Source organism: Mustela nivalis (genome assembly GCF_964662115.1).
Source record: "Mustela nivalis genome assembly, chromosome: 9".
NCBI lineage: Eukaryota > Metazoa > Chordata > Mammalia > Carnivora > Mustelidae > Mustela > Mustela nivalis.
In genome coordinates, this window is record NC_139028.1 from 25,027,676 (window position 1) to 25,045,862 (window position 18,187).

Here is an 18,187-nt window from a genome sequence, read left to right on the forward strand (position 1 = left end):
TTACATGCCCAAGGTATATAAAGGGATGCTGAGGGGGTCGGCATTAATGGAATTCATCTTAGATGGGCTGAAAATCAAGAGGTTTGGAATGATTAGGTAGCAGTATCTAAAACCCAGGACAAATTTCCTGACAGCTGTAATTATTTAATTCTGTTAAAAGTATCCCTCTCCACCCCCAAACCTCCTCCTGCCAGAATTATCCAGATAATTAAGGAAGTGGTGGGAAGGTTAGAATCTGAACCATCTCTAAACCAAAAGTGACGGAGTAATTGTACAACTCTCTGCTTCACTTACAGTGTAGAAATAGGATTTCAGCGTCTCCATGTCTGCTAGTGAAGCATGGCCTCTAGGAGGGAAGTTGTCTTCCAAAAGAAGAGAACTTGAACTTGAGAAGTTTTTTTATTCCTCCACCAAGCTGTCCGTTTACACTCAAGGTGAGGTGTCTTAACTGCAAAAACATCAGGGGTGCTAAATGCTGCTGTTGAACGAGCTCAGGGTGAAGTATCACGATTGTCCAGGGGCTCTCTGATCTCCAAGACAAAAGATCGAGCAGATATTCAAACACCAAGCTCAGGAGATATCAGCTTTAAAATACCACCTCTTTTACAACCGCTCCTGTCCACCAAGGAAATCAAGCAATTCAAGAAGGGCAAAGCAACCAGCAGAACAAAGTTGTCTGCAATGGCCCATTGGTTACAGATATCATAAGAGGTGAATGGTGAGGGGGAAAATGTCAGACTTAAAAAAATAATAATCAATAAAAGCCTAGGTAGTTAAACTTAGAGAATTTATTACATCATTTATTGGGGGGAAACAATTTGGGTTGATTCAAATGGCCATGCCAAGAAATAGTTAAATAACCAGTCATTACCTTTTCTTGCCTGGAAGAACAATGGATTTGGGCTGGATCCAAATTCGCAAAGAGCAATCATGATTTTATATTCAGTTATCTCATGGAAAGATCGCCGTACTTTTGTACCATTTTGCTAATGCTCTAGTTCATAGGCACCGTGCACTTGGAGAAGTTACTTAATCAAAAGTAATATTCATTTATGGATTGATTATGTATCACACTAATTCATTTGAAAAATAATGGGACAAGAGAAGGGTTGATTATAAAACACAATGTTGCGAGAGAAGGGTTGATTATAAAACACAATTTGGGGAAGAAGAGGTTTGTTTAGTTACCTTTACAATGATCATTCTCCGTGGAGAATATCATCTTTTGGCTGTTTCTGTTAGTGGAGTGGAAGCAGTGTCGGTGGGGGTGGGGGTGGGGTACAGCACTAGGTGTAGGCTTGAAATGGGAAAGCAAAGGCAAATGAACAAATTGCAAGTTAAATACTTTAGGGGGAGGGGATGTATTTTTACAGGTATCAATTATTGTCGTTACAAGTAATAAATAATGCTAAATAAAACATGTAACTAAACGGGCATTAAAGACCTTTTACATACATAGAAGAAAAGAGAACCTTTTTTTCCTCCTGTGCCGCAAACTGCAGGCATTTTCCTCTCCCTCTGTCAAGTGCAATTCTTTCTTGATGAATGACAAGGCAGGATAATAGGCTGTGGTCGCCATGGCAACCAGACAGCAGCGCTGTGTGCCTAGCATTTTTTCATCTGAAAATGAAACCAGAAGCAAAGGAAGGCTGCAAATGTAACCAACAGATTAACTGATACAAAAAAAAAAAAAAAAAGAAAAAGAAAGAAAGAAAGAAAGAAAAAGAGAAAGAAAAGAAAGAAAGAAAAGGAACAAAAAGCAAGTTAGATTACAAGCAATTAAAATTACAGTACCTAGCCTCTCTCTCTTTCTCCCTCTCCCTGTCTCTCTGTTTCTCTCTCCTTCTCTCTCAAACATACACACACACACACACACAGGCACTCACACGCCAACCAGATATTTTAAAATTCTAATTGATAAACATGCAACAATCATGTGTTATCTTTATTTTTCCAAATACCTCATTTGTCTTGAAATCTAGGAATAACTGATCTTTTTTAAAAGAGGCATTTAATTTTACTAGACACTGCAATTTATTAAGCCCGAGGTACTATGTTTGTCCTGGAATTTCTAAATTCCTTTCCTCTCCAGTGCCTACCCCTGAACTATGCAGAGACCAAGAGCTGGGTGTGCAACAGTTTTATCTGAAGGCGGAATTGGTGGGGGGAGCAAGGGAAGGAAGGTGACCTGGAGCTGAGAAATAAAAAGACAATTCTATATTAACCCTCAGAGAGTCTGCATACTCTGACCACTGTATGTACTGCAGTCAGAGTTGCTCTTCTGTTGAACGAAAATAAAGCTACAGTGTTTTGCTATATTCTCCTTCCTAACATTAGAAGGTCCCTGAATTCCCATTCAGAACCCTATATATGCTGCCCATATAATTTCCTTTTATTTACCGATAACAAAACCTTCATGGCAGCTTTCCTTTTAGAGGTTCCCTGCCTCTGGTGTATGCACATATAATAGAAAACACACATAAGGGAGGATTTTCTCAGTGCAATAGCCACTTTGCAATGGGTACTGGTAGAAGCAAAGAACACGGAGCTGGAAGTCAGAAGACGAGAGTCCCGCGAAGCTCTCAACTTTGCAAGCCCGGGGCTGGCTAGCACACGGGGGAGAACGAACTAACAGGCCTTGGAATCAGTATGCCTGATATGAACCTTTGTGATATGATATTTGGTATCAATATCCAGAATGAATGAACCCTAGAGTTTTTAACTTCTCTGAGTTTCTGTACTTTTCATCTCGGAAATGGGCATATTCTTCTTCCCTGCAGTCAAAGCTCTCAGTTTTCTAATCCATGTGGTGGAAATACCTGTAGAGTCTATGTGTGTGTGAGAGAGAGAGAGGGAGAGAAAGGGAGAGAGGGAGGGAGGAAGGGATGTATACTAACCACCTGTTCCAGAAGAGCGTAGATCGAACAAGTAAACTGATGTGAAATACTTTCAAAGTAGGAGGTGTTTACGAAAAAGAAAGGTCGCGTCGCTGAGAAATTTCTTTTCCAGGAGCATCTAAAGAAAGGTGTCTGACTCCCTCCGACCTGCCCCAAGGCCGAGGGATGGGCTGACCAGCTAAATGCCAAGGGTCCCTATCTCAAGAAGGACAAGAAGATTGAAATGTTTGAGGCCCACGGAGAAGGGCCAGGGACTTAACTGGAGAATCGGGGTGTCTGAGTGCAGCCGCGAGCCCAGGATGTGTCAGCTCAGAGCACGCCTCGCTTTCCCGTCATGCGCAGTGGCTGTGTGGCCACCCACAGTAAGGCCCAATAAATCCTTCCTTTGTTCCCATTTCCCCCAACACACACAAATGCAAAGTAAACAGTCGGATCAAAGCTTTTAATGTGCTTTGTACTGTTTTATTTGAAAAGATCAGGTCTGATATTTGAGAGGACGAGTCCATCTGGCTGGGCTGAGCCCAAGAAGCCTCAGACAAATTGTAAACAGGACCAGGCCACAAACCCCTCTCACGGCCCACAGCCCAGCGCTGCCATCCCCAAGGCACCGTCCCATGCCACATCTACTTTATCCACTACCGCCGATGTTCTGTCGAAGCTTCTGCCATCCTGGGACTACATCTGTTCATAGTTTTCAAATGTCCAACACTCGATATCGTGGTGCTTTTGCAAACCACGAGGACCGTGCATTGTTCAAATAGACTCCTTATAATTTAGAGTGGAAAGGACATTTGAGGGGAGAAAATAATTGTTTTATTAAATATGCCATACAGTTTTTTTCAAGGTAAGGCTTGCACTTTTGCCTCCTGTGGGATACGAGGAAGGGGCTCACTGATTGCGTTTTCTCCAACGCGGTATTCATCACACGTCGGTGCTGCTAGTGATGGAGGTAGCGGTTCTTCTTGCTGGACCGAGAGCTTCTTAGAGGCAGGGGTCATGCCTGTCCTGCTGACTTAGCACAGCTCCCTGGCCTGACGGTTCAGCTCATAGTTGGCACTTAATACCAAAATTTGTTCATCAAACAGATGGGTTTTGCAGTCAGACACACCTGTTTTAATACTAGCTCTACGGCTTACTCATTCCGACCGTGGGCACCTTTACTTTTCTGAACTTTATTTCTTGTCTGTGAAAGGAGATGATAACCCTTTATATAACTGTGATTACTAAAAAGACACGTGTGTTGGGATGCCTGCGTGGCTCAGTTGGTTAAGCGTCTGCTTTCAGCTTAGGTCATGATGTCGGGGTCCTGGGACTGAATCGCACATTGGACTCCCCGCTCTTCCAGGAGCCTGCTTCTCCCTCTGCCCGACGCTCTCCCTGCTTGTGCTCTCTCGCTCTCTCTCTCTCTGGCAAAATAAATTTAATAAATAAAGAATAAATAAATTTTAAAAATAAAGAATAATGGCATCTACCTACAAAATTTTTGTGGTCATTAAATGATTCAAGACATCTAAAAGCACTTAGAACAGGGCCTGCACAGAGAGGGTTGAAATTAAATTTCAATAGATTTTAGTTGTTGTGTTTTGGTTCAGACCCCTTTTTATTAAGGTTAAGAGAGAGTATGAACTTTGGAAAAAGCTACAGACCAGCGATCGGATAATGTAGGTTGGAAAATCAGTTCTGCCGCTGATTCACAAGCATCGGGCTCCCCATCTGAAAATGGACGGAGGAAGACCCGGCTCAGAAGATGGGTCACGAGAAGTCCACCTGTTGAGAGACCAAAGCTAAGTGTGTCCGCTGAGCCCCCACAGGTGATAAACAAAGCTTCAGTCTGCAGGCAATTCGTGCCAGGGAAGCTTAACAGCTGAACCCAGGCCAGGGCAGCAGGGGTTCAAGCTCAGGCTCCCCCCAAAACTGAGATGCACGGATAGGGACCCCAGCATGGAGGACGACGCTGCCGAGATCAGCACAACAGCCAACTTAACCATGAGATACAGTGATGCCAAATGAATCTTCCAACCACGCCATTCAGATGAGATCATCACACTCACAGGCCTCCAATCACTCCCACTGGCCTAAGAATAAAATTCTAAGCTTCTGTGATAAGCATGCAAGTTTTTCCAGGACTTTCTTTCAAAATCCACTTTCTGCCTTATCTCCCTTTCAAGATAACTAAGATACTGGCTGTTTCCCATACATGCACATGGCAGTCAAGGGATAAAGACACAAACTTCAGTCTCACTCTTCTCTCCATCTAAAATACTATTCCTGGGGCACCTGGGTGGCTCAGTGGGTTAAGCCGCTGCCTTCGGCTCAGATCATGATCTCAGGGTCCTGGGATCGAGTCCCGCATCGGGCTCTCTGCTCAGCAGGGAGCCTGCTTCCCTCTCTCTCTCTCTCTCTGCCTGCCTCTCTGTCTACTTGTGATCTCTCTCTGTCAAATAAATAAATAAATAAAATCTTAAAAAAAATAAAATAAAATACTATTCCTTTCCATCTCTACCTGTCCAAGTTATGGACAGCCTTTGAGTCTCAGCAGAAGGCAATATCCTCTATGAAGCCGTCCCTATACTTCCAGCTCTTGGGTATTGAGTAGCTTCTAATCTGTATTAGAATTTTTTTTTAAAGATTTTATTTATTTGACAGAGAGTGAGAGAGAGCAGAAGCAAGTGGAGCAGGGGAGGGAGAAGCAGACTTCACACTGGGCAGGGAGCCTGATGTGGGGCTCGATCCCAAGACCTAGGAGTCATGAGCTGAGTTGAAGGCAGAAGCTTAACCATTGAAGGCACCCAGGTGCCCCCAGAATCATTTCTGTATCCTCCTTTCCCCTCTGAACAATTACAATTTCATTCAATGGGCAGAGTTTTTAACTGTTTCAACCTCATTTGCTTGAAAGGGAGCTTAAACATAGAGGTCAAGCAACATAGATTTGTGTTATTTGATAACTGCACTGAATGAATGAATGGATGAACCAATGAGTGATGGATGGGAAAGGCAGGTAAATTTATAAATCTCTAACCTAAATGCTAAACCTATAGCCAGGTTGTGTTTTCCAAGGTTGATCATAGATGTTAGTATTCATTATAACAATAATAACTATGAATTAACATTTATCAATACCTATTATGAGCTAGACATTGAACAAAGAGGTAAGGACGCTGTGGTGAGTGAAACATACACATCTCTCCTCTGCGAGGCTCACAGTTCTATGGAAGGGACGTGCATTATCAAATCACTGCCCAAAGATATAATTGCAAACCATGAATGCTATAAAGAAAAACATTACAGCACGTTATGAGAACACAAACAAAGGGACAGGATCTAATTGGGGAGAGGTCAGGAAAGCCTTCCTTGAGGAATCGATGTTTCTATTCAGATTTGAATGATGATAGCAGTTGATCATGGACAGAGTAGTGACTTGACAGCAGGGGACTGAATAGAATGGCCATTTAAAGGCATTTCTACCCTGCAATCAGATGTTTCCAGCCTGTGTGCGGATGGCAAGTGGTCCGGCATCACTGCTGATAATTTTGAGTGTATGTTGCAAACCAAGTAGGCAGACAGTAAGAAGCATGGTCCAGAGAAATACACGAGAGGGAAAAAAAAAAGTAGTTCAATGAATAAATAATAAACCTGAATAAGCAGAGAAAAAAAACACAAGGCAACAAGGAGGAAATGATGAGTATACCATCAATCACCATTCTGGATGTCTCCAATAAATTCCATAAATCTTTAACCTACAAATATTTTTGGCTTGCAGTTAAATGTTTATTTTGCTTTTAGAATTTAAGGAAAGAGTTTCACTAAAGGCTCTCCTGACTTGGCTCCTTCCTTCCTTTCTTTCTTTCTTCCTTCCTTCCTTCCCCTTCCTTCCTTCCTTCCTTCTTCTTTTCTTTTAAGATTTTATATTTGACAGAGAGAGACACAGTGAGAGCCGGAACACAGGCAGGGGGAGTGGGGGAGGGAGAAGCAGGCTCCCGCTGAGCAGGGAGCCTGCTGTGGCACTCGATCCCAGGACCCTGGAATTACAACAAGAACCTAAGGTAGGCACGTAATGACTGAGCCACCCAGGCACCTCTAACTTGGCCTTTCATGAGAATACACGTGTCTGTGTCTAGGTCCTGGCCCAATGTGATGTTGCTACCATTCTGGATGTGTGAAGTTACAGAAGCAAAGAAGAGTAAAGGCTGGATGGACTTAAATGTGAGGGGCTTAAATGTGTGTGGTTTGTCTGTGTCTCTGGGACTGTCTGGATACTTATTTATAAACATACTTCCAGCGAAACTTGGGCAAATAAATGGGATAGCCAAAGGTTGTGCCTGGAAAAAGTGGGACAAGGCAGGTGGAGTTATCTGGATGACCTCTGTGGTCCATGCTCATGGTCAAAGTTCTCAAGAATTGGAAGAGGAAAGGGAGAAGGTGCATTGAGAACTTTGAGACACAGCATTAACTATTCAGTATCCACAGGGACCTTTTTAGGATCAGAATGGTGTCCCTGGACTCTGAGAGACATCCAGTACATTCCAGACAAGTAGAGTATTTTCTCCACCTCCCTGTGTGGGTGTAATGAACTTGTCAAGCTCTTCTGATCCAATGATGGAAATGCCTACTTGGAGAGAAGAGCCCCATTTCTGGACACAGCACCTCTTAAACTTCAGTGGCTTTGAATCTGAAGGCAGGTGGAAGAAACCGAGTGTTCAGCTCACTGAAAACAAGGAGTGTAAAAGTAGAAACCCTGGGTCCAAAAAATAAGCTTTGTCTGCTCAGCAGTTGTCCTCAGGCAAGTGGTGGTGAGAGACACAAGGACAAGTAATTTAGCCTGCCCCATTCCCTCCTTCACCCACAGGACTGCCTCGGTGTCAGAAAACCTATCATGGGAGAACTCTTTCTGAGATGTTAAGTCATTTCAGCATTTCAGCATTCGAGTCTCCTTTATTAAAGCACTAATACCCAGGGGAGGAGCCCACCTTATTAAATAATATCTTAAAGAAGCATTAATATATCAGTTATTTTTTTAATGGATATGGAGAGCTAAACCTGAGGTCCCAAAGAGAGGGGATGTGTGACAAAGGTGAGGATTGGGCACAGGCACTACTAAGTGGGTTAATGCGGGAGAAAATCCCATCCAACATCACGAGGGAGGCTGCTCAACCAGACTCTCTGTTGGGCTAGAGCCTCTGTTGGCTCCCAGTAAACAGCTTTTGGTCTCACGCAAAGTCACTATATACACTTTGTGCATAAAGGGGCCACTTGCACCAGTTAGACAATAAAAATAAACATGAGCACCTACTTGGAGCATCTCCTCCTTGGCACGCATAGAATTGTACGGCGTTGGGTATTTAACCAGATGCAAAGAAAAGGTGATCAAAATCTACACACAAAATAAAAAGCATCAAGACTTCCTCCCTGCAAGCATGATTAACTCACACTTTTGTGAATGGGCAACTCTAACAGTCAGACCATAAGGAAATGGACCAATCAGAGCTCGGCAATGCCTTGATCCCAAACTGATCCCATACATCAGAAATGTCCATTTTCAGAGCCTGATAACAAACCTTTAGAAGTTCTCAATCCCAGAACTTTATAAACAAACAAACCAAAAAATAGGTTGGAAAGTAATTACTTACTCATGGTTATTAGCTCATAAAAAGACTATGATCATTGCAAAAGCTTTCAGAAAATATGGAAAATGATGACTAAGATTGGAAATGGAAACAAGTTATGTTTAAAAAGGCAAAAAGGAGTGACTTTGGGAAAAGGTGACTTGTTTTATTCTATGGCTTTCCTTTTGGGTTCAAAAGCCACTTCTGAAGTTTTTACTCAGCACTACTTTTATTTTTTATTAATTTTTATTTTTGTATTATGTTCAGTTACCCACCGTAGAGCACATAATTAGTCTTTCATGAGTGTTCAGTGATTCATGAGTTAAGTATAACATCCAGTGCTCATCACAGTATGTGCCCTCCTCACTACCCATCACCATGTTACCGGCTCCCCCCAACCTCCTCCCCTCTGAAACCCTGAGATTGCTTCTCGGGGTCCATTATCTCATGGTTCATCCTCTTCTTTGATTTCTCCCCTTTCAGATTTCCCTCCCTTCTCCTATGGTCCTCTGTGTTTTGGCTTACGTGCCACTTATGAGTTAAGCCATATAATTGTCTTTCTCTGCTTGACTTATTTCACTTAGCATAATCCCCTCCAGTTCCATCCATGTCGATGCAAATGGTGGGTATTCATCGATTCTCATGGCTGAGTAATACTCCATTGTGTATATGGACCGCATCTTCTTTATCCATTCAACTGTCAAAGGGCATCTTGGCTCCTTCCATAGTTTGGCTATTGTGGACATTGCTGGTATGAACATTGGGGTGCATGTGGCCCTTCTTCTCACTATGTCTGTATCTTTGGGGTAAAAACCCAGTAGTGTAATTGCTGGGTTGTAGGGTAGCTCTATTCTTAACATCTGGAGGAAACTCCATACTGTTTTCCAAAGAGGCTGTACCAACTTGCATTCCCTCCAACAGTGCAAGAGGATTCCTCTTTCTCCACATCCTTGCCAACATTTGTCTTTTCCTGTTTTGTTAATTTTTGCTATTCTAACTGGTGTAAGGTGGTATCTCGTTGAGGAAGACACAAAAAGATGGAAAAATATTCCATGCTCATGGATTGCAAGGATAAACATTGTTAAAATGTCTACACTCCCTAGAGTTATTTACCCTTTCAATGCCATCCCTATTAAAATACCATTGGCATTTTTCTAAGAACTGGAACAGAAAATCCCCAAATTTGTAAGAAACCAGAAAAGGCCACAAATTGTCAAAAGAAAGATGAAAAAGAAAAACAAATCTGGGGGCATCACATTGCCTGACTTCAAGCTATATTACAAGGCTATGATCACCAAGACAGCATGACACAAAAAAACAGACACATAGACCAATGCAACACAATAGAGAACCCAGAAATGGACTCTCAACTCTATGGTCAACTAATCTTCGGCAAATCAGGAAAAAATATCCAATGGAAAAAAGACAGTCTCTTCAACAAATGGTGTTGGGAAAATTGGACAGCCACATATAGAAGAATGAAACTGGACCATTCCATTACACCAGACACAAAGATAACTCAAAATGGATGAAAGACCTCAATGTGAGACAGGAATCCATCGAAATCCTAGAGGAGAACAGAAGCAGGAAGCTCTTCGACATTGGCCACAGTTAACTTTTTTTCGAGACACATCTCCAAAGGCAAGTGAAAAAAAGCAAAAATAAACTTTTTGAACTTCATCAAGATAAAAACTTCTGCAGAGCAAAGGAAACAGCCAACAAAACTAAGAGGCAGCCCCTGGAATGGGAGAAGTTCTTTGCAAAAGACATTACAGATAAAAGGCTGATATCCAAGATATAGAAAGAACTTCTCAAACTTAACACTCAAAAAACTAATAACCCAGTCAAAAAATGGGCAGAAGACATAAATAGACCCTTCTCTACAAAAGACATTCAAATGGCTAACAGACACATGAAAAAATGTTCAACATCCCTAGCCATCAGGGAAATACAAATCAGCACTAGCTTTGATAAAGAGTTATCATTTCCTTCTGCCTCACCCCCTCAGCTGCACGTGGACTAGACTTGGCTCCCACAGGCAGTAGAAGCTCTTCTCTCTTAAAGGTCTGAAGGAGGTCTCTGTAATCCACCTTGGCGGGGGGGGGGTGGTGGTGGTGGTTCAAAATTAACATTTCATCTCAATTAATGTTTTGTGCTGGGGTTGTGTGTTTTTCAAGAAGATACTGAAAAGTTGGCACTGAGAAGATAAGCTTCTTATGCATTACATGGCTCTATGATCAGCTGGATTTGGACTAGGTATTCATAAATTTGGAAGTTCAATCCCTAAATAAGCCAGTTAGGTTTATTCCACAAACTCTAGTCGGTCCTCACCAGAACCATGATCTCAGATAGTTCAGCCTAGGTCCAGCTGGCAAATGCCATTGTTTAAAGAAGATGAGAGCATTGTTTAAAGAAAGTGTGGGTGGACCCATGCACATCGTTGACATGTGTGTTCAGCTATGCATGAATCAGGCAAACCATCTTGATATATAGAGGAAAGAACATATTATTACCTAAGTAAATGGCCTGTCTTGAAATAGAAACATAATTCAAAGAATAAATATGTTTCCTCATTGCTAGTGATTCCCCTGAAAATGTTTTTAATGTACTTAACTTAATTATCCATAAGAACAGACAGAACAGGATTGCAACATTCCAAATAATCTAAAAAGCATTTCTTTTTTTAAAAGAATTTATTATTTTTTAAAAATTCAATTAGCCAACATATAGTGCCTCATTAGCGTCAGATGTAGAGTTCAATAATTCATCAGTTGTGTATAAACTGGGTATTATACATCATATCACATGCCCTCCTTAATGCATATCACCCAATTACCCCCAAAAGCATTTCTATTTGGCTTTAGAATACAATATTCACCATTCCTGCATAGACCAATCTTCCCCACTACATTTTGCTTTAACCAAAACCTGCATTTACTAGAGAAAGTCATTGGAAGGTACTGGACATGAAACTTTAGGCAAATTTTCATCTTTTATTTTCCTTTGGATATTTTCACCAGTATCTTCATCTTTTTTTTTTTTTCTCTCATGCATAAACCAGGCAGGAACTCATGCCATTAATTTTCCTAGAATTGAATGCAGTTTAGAGGCAGAAAAGGGCAACAATTTTTTTTATAAGTCTATTTCCCCTTACTAGGTGAGCACTTTGAGACCATGATCAAGATGATTCATGCATGTCTTCCCAAAATATAGTAAGTCCTCAACTAATGTTTATTGGATAAATTAAGTAAAAAAAAATGTGTAACAACCCATTAAAATATTTTTCCAGTCAATTCTATAATTTTTTTAAACTGTTGGTTTAGCATAAAGTATTACATAGCTCTGGGCAAGCAGGTAAGTGGCTATTTACAAGGCAGATTTATATATAATTGGATATAATGTATTCTAATGATTTGAATTGATTTGGTTAGTCTAATTTGGATGAAAGACACTCAGTCCATTGGTGTTATTTATTTTCTTGGTAGTAATAAATGAAATTCCTTCTAATACCTTGCTGATGGCAATTTGTGTGTCAGACGAACAGTTGGAGCCTTTCACTTTTGCAACAATGGTTTAGGGGCAAACAATAGGACCCTTAAAAACCCATCTAATCCAGTCTTTTTGTTTCATAAACTGTCAGACGCTTCATTTTCTTTGTCCTAATGGGAAGACAAGAAAGGATAAAGGAAGCACAGAGAGAGGACCATGAGGCTTGAGGAGCAAAAGAACTTTGAGATAATGTAAATAATGAAACTGGTATGTTGAGAAACTGCTTTCCCTCTAATCTCTTCCTCATTTTTATTTTTGGAAACATAGAGCACAGAGAATCAGATAAATGACCAATGTGGAAATTCCTAATTACCTTGTGAACAGCAAGATTGTAACAATGACACAGTGTCATAACCAATTTGTAGAACTAGGTAGAAGGCTATTTTACTACAACAGGAAACACTGGGTGACAAACTATGCCCAAATTAGTAAGTTTAGTGAACTGAAAGCCAAAGGTGGGTTCACCTTTGGTTAAAAGCTATTATTTGTGGACGTAGAAATAAAATTCCAGGTCAAAGAGTTTTAACTGCTTGTGTTGAGTGGGACGCTTCAAATGAAACTCAGTTTGTATATGAAGAGTCAATGACAGCTTTTACACAAAATTAAGCAATTTTCTAATTTTTTGACAGTGTATTAATAGATCAAATAGCTCATCTTGATTTCAATGAACTGAAGTAGACTTTGGATTTTAGAAATTAAACAAATCCTTTAAGAATTCAAATAGAACCGTGACCTAGGAGTCAGGAAAGGTACATTGGAGTCTTGTCCTGCTTATTCTTACAATAATTGCCCAGTATCTGTTTCCTCAAATGTTTTCTTCACCAAAATGAGATAATAGCACGTGGATATTATGCAGACAAACAAGATAATAGATAAGAAAGTACAGCTCTAACTCTTTGGGAGAAATCCGTCATAGAAATACAAGGGGTTGTTGTTATTTTCATTATGTCAGAATCAGCTAAAGTCTGCATTCAGCTCTAGCCATCCAGCAAAATATGAATTTGGAAATAGATTAAAGAACAGCCACTCAATAATTAAAAGTTCTAGAAATAGATGTTACTAAGGAAGATTAAGGGAACTGACATTTATCCCATTGGAGAGATTGTCAAAGGGGAGGAAAATAATGGTCCAGGATTAGAGCAGTGGTTCTCCAAGTGTGGTCCCATGACCAATAGAAGCAGCATCACCTGAGAACTTGATAAAAATGCAAATATTTGGTCTCTATCCCAGACCTACAGAGTCAGAAACTCTGGGGAAGGGATTCAGCAATCTGTGGTTCAACAATTCTCCAAGATGCTTCTGATGCACAGTCAAGGCTAAGAACCATTTAGAGAACAGGAGTGGTGGTCTCAAGAAGAGTACCACCTGGGTGGTACCTGGGTGGTTCAGTGGGTTAAAGCCTCTGCTGTCGGCTCAGGTCATGATCCCGGGGTTCCAGGATCAAGCCCCGCATCAGGGTCTCTGCTCCGTAGGGAGCCTGTTTCCTCCTCTCTCTATGCCTGCTTCTCTACTTGTGATCTCTCTATCAAATAAATAAATAAAATATTAAAAAAAAAAAAAGAAGAGTCATGAAAATGAGTTGTGTTAGTCACTGGAACAGAAAAGAAGGGAAGAGTGGAACTTTGACTGTTGAACCTTCCCCCGCTCAACGCTACCAAATGATGGCAGATGGACATGAGAAAGCATCTCAGGAGACAGATAGCACAGAAGCCATCTGGAGAGGGCTCTTTTCTCCTTTCTTGTCTTTTCTTTTTCTTTTCTTTTCTTTTCTATTTTTTTTTTTTTTTCTTTCAAGGAATGTTCAGAGCCCTGGTAACTATATGTGGTGGTATCTTCAGATGGAATTTTAACCTAGGTTTATTCAAAGATGAAGTCCCAAGAGAACAGTAGCATAAGAAACAAAGCCACGTACACACATAAAACTGAAGTAACATCGGCTTTTGAGTAGTTCGTAATTAGTGGAAAGGGCCATAGCTTTTCCGAAAATCAGTTTGAGAAAGAGAGAGAGAGAAATGCCAACAATAATGACAGCAACAAAATAGGAAAGAAAAAGAAAGAGAGAAGAGTTGGAGGAGAAAGGAAGGGGGAAAGAAAAAAGGAAAGAGCAAGAGAAAATGGGGTACAGACCAAGAATTGCCAGTTTCAGCAAAGAAGGAATGAGAGGAAGAATGAAAAGGGGACTTTCACTGTTTCTGGATAGCATTACCATCCGATAGCACAGTACAGTGGAGCCTTGCTAAGAATTCTGTCCTCTGGGGCCAGACTGTGGAGCTGCTTTATCATGAATTTCAATTCATTTTAACAATCTGAATTGAGTTGAAATGCCTTGTTATGTATCTTTAGGCCCTTTGGTAACCAAACTCCTGAATAGGTGCCAGCCCATATTCCCCTTATGTAATTCCCTGTCCTCTTACAAGGAATTGTTACTACAGTGAGGAAACAAGTTCTTTTTTGGGACACATTTACTTTTATTTTATTTTATTTTATTTTATTTTATTTTATTTTATTTTATTTTATTTTATGTGCGATAGTTAAGTGCAGAAATGAGTGGGCATATTAATATCCTTATGGACTACAGACAAAAGATTTCCAATTCCTTTTACTGGAAAGCTCTTTTTTCAAAGAAGGTTATTTATCAACCCAAACAGAGCAAGAAAGAAGAAAACTCAGTTACTTAAAACATCAACACATGCATTAGTGATCTCAGTTCTTCACATATGGAATGTCCCTCTTTTGATTGCCGGACGCACAATATGGATCCCAATCCCCTTGTTATTCATCATTTATCTAGACGGCTATTTCTCAGTATCAGTAGTCATTAAGAAAAACATGTAAATGTAATAATATAAATATGAGACCAAACCAAAAAAAATGCTTAAAATGTGCCAGATTAACTCACTTCTTTCTTTGACAATTACTAGACTGATACTTTTGGGAGATGACATTTGGGATCCTAACTTCCACAAGTCACTCTACAAGGCTTCCCAAGATCTCCTCTGGGGAAGTTTGAGTCAAATATGTGAGCAAGATGACTTTGGGAGAAATATCTGATATATCAAATATCTTAATTGAGATCAGAAAAAGATACTAGGAGACAGAATAATGGGCTACATCTAAGGATGAGAAAAAAGGTGTTTGACAGCAGCATGTATAAAATAGACGTAAGTGTTTTAATAGAGAGTAAGATGATATGGGTCAACACTGCTAGATGGTTGCCAGGAAGATTAATATGAAGCTTTATTCATAGAAATCTATTACTTGGGGGGAAAAATCCTTTTCAAAAAGTGATCACAAGGGACTCCTGGGTGGTTCAGTTGGTTAAGCATCTGCCTTTGGCTTAGGTCATGATCCCAGGGTCCTGGGATTAAGTCTCACATTGGGTTTGTTGCTCAGTGGGGAACCTGCTTTTCCTTCTGCCTGCTGCTCCCTCTGCTTGTGTGCTCTCTCTCTCTCTTTCTCTCTGATAAATAAATGAATAAAATCTTTTTAAAAAAGTGATCATCACGTTCAGCTCTCCTTTTATCAGTACTCATCTAGAAAATCGCATTCAATTCTGAGTGGCACATTTTAAAAGTCAAATAGACAAATGGGAGTGTAGTGTAGAGACTAATAAGAATGATGAAGGCGTTTGAAATAATGCCACTATCTCAGGTGGGTGGGAGGGGCGTTAGAACATGCTAGAAGGTGCTAGAGCCAGGTAGCCTAGAGAAAAGGAGATTCTGGAAAGTATAGAATTTCTTCCTTTAGGTATCTGTAGAAGATAGTAGAAGAGAATCAGATTTAAACTCTGTGATCCATGGGTAAAACTAAGAATGATGGAAAAGGGGACGCCTGGGTGGCTCAGTGGGTTAAGCCTCTGCCTTTGGCTCAGGTCACGATCTCAGGATCCTGGGATCGAGCCCCACATCAGGCTCTCTGCCCAACAGGGAGCCTGTTTCTCCCTCTCTCTCTCTGCCTGCCTCTATGCCTACTTGTTATCACTCTCTATGTCAAATAAATAAATAAAATGTTTTTTTAAAGAAAGAATGATGGAAAAGCCTCCTGTGATTCAATATAAGGAAAAATTACTTAAATAATCCAAGTTGTCCACAGGTGGAATTGCTAACCCACAAAGTAGTTTGCTATAGACCTACAGGGATAATTTAAGAAAAGGTTGGACTACATTGTCCTTTGGATTCTTTATCATTGAAAGTTTACAGATCTAGAATCCAAAAGGAAATTTGGTCAAAGCAAAAGCAAAAGTGCATCCTATAAACTATACTAATTTTTTTATAACATCTGCATCCCTGCTCTTCTCTATTAACTTGGGTAGTTAAAAGCCAATGGGATGTAATCTTGATTGCCTGGCTCTGATGGCCAAGAGGATTTGCATTCCTAAGTCCTATGGGACTGTGGCAGTCAGAGATGTTTCTTGGCAGAATGCCATCCCAGGCACTGTGCAAACAGAAGACTGGGGCACGCTGCCTGTCTCTCCCCAGTCTTTCTGTAAAGGAGGCCTTTGGAGCTATTAAAAATATAATAGGGTACTGGACAAGCACAAAATTTGGAGAGACAACAAAGAGCTTGGGCAGTGTTGAACAACAAGTTTCACCTCCTACGTGAGGCCACTCCTTCAAGACTGGGAGGTGGTTGTTTCATCTACTGCAGAGAAAACAGCACAGGGAGTCAAGCAAAACAAAGAAACAGAAATATGTTTCAAATGAAAGAACAAGATAAAACCTCAGGAAAAAAAACCTTAATGAAATGGAGATAAGTAATTCACCCAATAAAGAGTTCAAAGTATTGGTCATAAAGATGCCCACTAAGCCAAAGAGAAGAATGGATAAACACAATGAAAACTTCCATAGAGATGAAAAATATAGGAAAGTACCAAATAGAGCTTGCAGAACTGAAAATACATAACCAAACTGATGAGAGGGGTTTTAATAACAGACTGGAGAAAGCAGAAGAAAGAATCAGTCAACTCAAAGACAAGGCAGTGGAACTTACCCAATCAGAGCAGCAAAAAGAAAAAAAGAAGGAAAAAAGGTAAAGATAGCTTAAGGGGCCAATGGGACAACATTGAATGAACTAATATTCTCATTAGAGGGGTTCCAGAAGAAGAAGAGAAGGCGGAAGGGGCAGAAATCGTGTTTGAGAAAATAATAGCCGAAAATGTACCTAAAATCTCTGAAATGAATATACCTGAAATGGATATGACTGTATGTACTTGAAAATGTAAGTTTCTGGAAGGAAACCAAGATCCAGATCTAGGAAGACCAGAGAGCTTCAAATAATATGGAATCAAAGAGACCCTCAGCAAGACACCAAGACACACGATAATTAAAATGTCAAAAGTTAAAGACAAGGAGATAATATTGAAAATAGGAAGGACTTCTTAAAACATTTTGCCACATTTACTTTCAAGATCTTTGTAAAACAAGAATGAGTCAATGACCGTATTGCTCATTTTACAGAAGAGCCAACTTATCCATAGAAATTTTGAAGGGAATAATTATTGATGGAGTTAGACCTGGAAGATAGAAACTTTATTCATGAAAATAAACCTGTCGGCTCTGTCTTTTGACCTTCTCTATCTGGCATGCCTTCTAAAATTCTCCCTAATGTTGACTGAGATCATTGGTTGATAAATTCAAGTTCATCAAGTGTTATCCAAAGCTATAACCCATTATTCTATAATCATGATAGTACTTTATGAGGGAGAACAAGTGTTTGCTCATATTCTAAATGTATGGGGAAGTTGCAAAGGATCGTTCTCTAGAGGTCTTCAAGATATTGTGAGCATTCTGCTATTGGCTAGGTCATACTTTTCCCACTAAAGCTATCAGTTCTCACATCATGGGTATAGCAAGAGAAAACTTTGGAAATCGGGAAATGCTGATGACCTCATTTGTGGATTACAACACCAAGTGTATTTCTTCATTGCACTTTTGTTTTCATCATTGCACTGCTCTGAGCTTTGATATCGTTCTCCTCAACATGATATTGACCCCATATAGTAATAGTGGGGTACTGCTCACAATCTCTGTGGCAAGCCCCGAAATTGCTCTATGCATCAGCAAAAACCAAAAGGGTCTTTTTAATCCTTGGGTTTATTACAAGTTTAACACTAGTCAGATTTACCCAATATCAAGATAT